Genomic DNA, 5,000 nt, shown 5'->3' with positions numbered 1-5,000 from the left:
TACACATATATACACCACAGAATCCGGGACAGCGACCTTATGAGCCTATAAGAACAACAACAACACGACCAAAATGGATACTGTACACTTAGATTAAAATAATAAAACGTCCTTGGAGCTAAACGACAATAAAAACAACAACGCCAACATCAATAGCAATGGAGGACACATTGAGTAATGTAGGCTGAGATTTAATAACAGACCTGAGCTTAAACAACAATATTTATTGCAACAACAACGATATACAAACTGTATAAACTATTAAAGATAATTTATTAATGACTAATTTAGCATAATTTAGGTTTTATTTGATTAATATCTCTGATAAATCAATCTGTACTTTATTAGCGACTTTGAAAATTTATCAGTGATGCTTCCATCACCACGAAACTCTCAGACATGGCTGCGTGGTAAGAAGTTTGCTTTCCAACCACGAGACCCTGGATTCATTCAGTCCCACTGTGCGGCGGCATCTCGGGTTAGTGTCTTCTACTATAGCCCCGGGCCGATCAAAGTCTTGTAAGTGGATTTGATTGGGTAGCCTGTTGTATAATGTATGTTGTATAATGTATGTATGTATGTATGTATGCAATATTTGCAGTCATATAAGCTTGTCAAGAGCAGGGCTCATTAGCCACCAACGGAGCCGCAATTGCAAAATATAAATTAGTCCTAGAGCGCACAATGTCCCTGAAGGTCGGCAATGGTCTTCCTCGATCACGAGTGGACGGCCATCATCATGTATATGTTGGAAAAATAAGCACGACTTTATATTATAGTTCCTACGCGCGTTTTATCAATGTGGTTGTTTGGAGCCCTGCAACAGGTGTTTCAAGTGCATTTAGATGCACAACCACAATAGATCATCAGAGAACACTTTACCACATTAATTTACATGCACACATGTAGACACGTACAACACCACACATACGGAGAAATATTATGGAAACAACGGGAAAAGGGTTGACATGAAGTTTACCATTGTAAAAAGCGGAAGTGTACTATCCTAAAAAAAAAAAAGATGAAAATAATTGCGATAGAAACCGGAAGCGAAGACATTGATATCCTGTACATATAAGTGTGTGTGTGTGTTTGTGTGCACCACCGCTTCACAACCGTTGTTGGCATGTTGATGTCTCCGTGAGCTAACGGTTCAACAAAAGAGGTCAACAGAATAAGTACCAGGCTTAAAAATACTTGGGAGATGGGGTCGATTTGTTCGGCCTTCAAGGCTGTTCCCCGCCCCTTCCCCACTAAAAAACAAAATAAGTAAAAGATAAAAAGTTTTTAAAAAAGTGTCTGCAATAAATCAAATTATAATTTATTATCGATTTTGAAGATTTATCAGTCATTCTTTCTCCTCCATGAAACACACACACTCCCACGTATACGCACATGTGTGTGCATACACGCATGTGTGTGTGTGTGTGTGTGTGCGTGGTCAATCAGTCATTTAGTATACATTATACGTGGCTCTTAAAATTTCGACACTGAGTGTGATTGTGTAACACCATACATTTAAGTAGAAATACTGGGTTCAAATTTCGGCACAAGGCCAGAAATTTCGGAGGAGGGGGAATATTCGACCCCATTGCTCAACTGGTACTTTGTACTTATTTTATCGAAGCCGAAAAGATGATAGGCAAAGACGACTTCGGCAGAATTTTAGCTCGGAACGTGAAGTCGGAATGCTAACGATTCTTATTTCTTTATTGCCCACAAGGGGCTAAACATAGAGGGGACAAACAAGGACAGACAAAGGGATTAAGTCGATTACATCGACCCCAGTGCGTAACTGGTACTTAATTTATCGAAGCCGAAAGGATGAAAGGCAAAGTCAACCTCGGCGGAATTTGAACTCAGAACGTAACGGCAGACGAAATACCTATTTCGTTATTGCCCACAAGGGGCTAAACATAGAGGGAACAAACAAGAACAGACGAACGGATTAAGTCGATTACATCGACCCCAGTGCGTAACTGGTACTTAATTTATCGACCCCGAAAGGATGAAAGGCAAAGTCGACCTCGGCGGAATTTGAACTCAGAACGTAATGGGCAGACGAAATACCGCTAAGCATTTCTCCCGGCGTGCTAACGATTCTGCCAGCTCGCCGCCTTTACATACAAAGAAATATTATGGAAACAATAGCGAAAGGTTTGACATGTAAGTTTACTGTTGTAAAAGGTGAAAGTGTATTGTCCGAAAAGAAAAAAATTGAAAGTAATTGCGATAGAAATCGGATGTGAGGACACTGACATCCCATAATTTCATGCAAACAATGTATGTGAAATAACCAATCTACAGATCGTGTATATATTTACTATAACATGGAAACTGTAGATATGTTTTAGATAAGATGAAAACAATGACATTGACGGAAAAATATGACAGTCATTGATGCACGAAATGAGATTCGTGAATGTTTTCTTTCGCAATCCCTAAAACTTGTTTCGCTACACATGCTCATGAAGAAATGGCATGAAATAAAGCATCAGCAATCCCACATCGCTGCCTAAGTTTCTTCTTGGCCATCATCCATCGCCCTTCACCTGTCTATTTATGGACATTGTCATCGTTTGGATCAACAAAACTGAGTGAATAGTTGAGAGTGCTAATAAGTGTTGAAGTTGCTGAGACTCACAATAGGAAGTCCACCCATCGGATACCAAACGTGTTTTGTGAAATAGTTGTATGCCACTGTCGTCACTCCCGGTTTCAATCGCAATTTACTTTCATTCTTTTTAGGACAACAAACTTTCACATTATTACAACACCATTGTAATCACTTTCGGTTTCAATCGCAATCTCTATAATTTTAGGACTACATACTTTCACTTTCACATTGCAATGACGACACTGTTGTCATTTTCAATTTCAATCGCAATTTACTTTCATTTTTTTAGGATAACATACTTTTACATTATTACAACACCATTGTAATCACTTTCGGTTTCAATCGCAATCTCTATAATTTTAGGACAACATACTTTCACTTTCACATTGTTATGACGACACTGTTGTCATTTTCAATTTCAATCGCCATTTACTTTCATTTTTTTTAGGACAATATACTTTCACATTGTTACAACGGTAAACTGCATATTAACTCTTTTTCCATTGTTTCCATAATATTTCTATGTATGTATGGTGTTTTACAGTCACTGGAGACCCAGCGATTATAGCAGCTCTGTTTTTTTTTCTCTTTTTTCTTTTATATTGTTCCGACAATTGTTTCATAGGCTGTGTTCACCTCTTTCCATTTTGAAGTTGATTTCATAGATTAATTTTCATTTCCAGAGAAATTTACTTTCTTGACATTTCCAACTCTATTATTCAATCTTGGAAATATTTAACAACATATATAAATATATAGAAAGAAAACAAAATCATTCAAACATAAACCATTGTGGTCTACTCTATTATAGAAGGAGTGAAACGAGAGTAAAACGACAGGAAAATGAAAACATGCATACAATATATATATATATATATATATATATATATATATATATATATATATATATATATATATAAGTATATATATATATATATATAAGTATATATATATATATATATATATATATATAAGTATATATATATATATATATATATATATATATATATATATATAATATAATTATTGTGTGTGTATATATATATATATATATATACATACATTCATATATATATATATATGAATGTATATATATATATATATGTGTGTGTGTGTGCATATACACGTGTAGACATGTATACATGTATATGTATGTACATATATACACACACACACACGTACGCACGCACGCGCAGTCACAGAGGAAGCTATTCATTACTATTCCCGGATAATGTTATCAAAATCAGTCACTCCCGAACACATTACTTACAACTCAGTTTAAGAATATGCTTCTGCATACTGGAGTCAAAAAAATCCATATACTGTTATCAAAAGCATCTATTTTCGACATCATTACCAAGGGTTCAACCGGCACATTGGCCCAAGGAGCCGTTGAATACCTGACAGGTCTTTTGTTTAATGCAGAAAGAAAAACAAAAACAAAAAACAAACTCATTGCTCCCTTGAGTTTTGTGAGTGCCCTCTGTTTTGGAACCCCCAAAATAACATTAGCCGCATAAATCGGCGCATTATCATTCTGGAAGATTGTGCTATCATCAGGAAAGTATTCTTTGCACCATAGAATCAGTTGAAATACTTAGATAAATCCTTGGCGTTAATGTATAAAGACTTGCATGCGTAGCAATGAAAAGGCCAAGAGAATTTTGTGATATGGCTGCCCAGATCATCACAGAGTCACTTCTATACTTTACTGTGGAGACCAAACAGACAGGGTTGAATGCTGTCCCCAGACATAAACTCGACCGGAAATGGGGAAAAAAATGGTGAGGGAGATAGATAGACAGATAGAGAGAGAGAGAGGGGGAAGAGGGGGAGGAGAGAGAGCGAGAGGGAAATGTAAATGTGATAATATTAAATGAAATTCCACAAAATTCTCTGCTAAATGTCACTATGTGAAGCTGTTCGCTGACAATTAAAATTATAAAGAAATTGCTGGTTTGGTGCTTGGAGAGAGACAGAGAAAGAAAGAGAGAGCGAGAGAAAGAGAGTGAGAGTGGGAGGGAGATAGGGAGAGAGGGAAGTGATGAGGGCGTGATGGGAACGAATTAAAACAACAATTAAAACCTGTAAATTAATTCAAAGAAACGCGAAACAAATAAAAAGAAAATGGCATACAAATTATACAAAGCAAAAAAAAAATATCTAAAAAAGTGCACAAATAAACAATAACGAATTAAAAAAAATAATGGATCAAAAGAAACTAAAGCAAAAGAAAAAATATATATAAATTTTCTTTATCTCTTTCTGTCTCTTTGTTTCTCTCTGTTTCCCTGCCTCTGTCTCTTTCTTCTCTCTTTCTCACTTTCGGTCTGTATGTTTCTTTCTCTCTTTCTCTCTCGTTGTCTGTCTGTCTCACTCTCTC

This window comes from Octopus bimaculoides, chromosome 18 (assembly GCF_046866305.1).
Source record: "Octopus bimaculoides isolate indiv1 chromosome 18, ASM4686630v1, whole genome shotgun sequence".
Taxonomy (NCBI): domain Eukaryota; kingdom Metazoa; phylum Mollusca; class Cephalopoda; order Octopoda; family Octopodidae; genus Octopus; species Octopus bimaculoides.
This window is presented reverse-complemented; position numbering follows the sequence as displayed.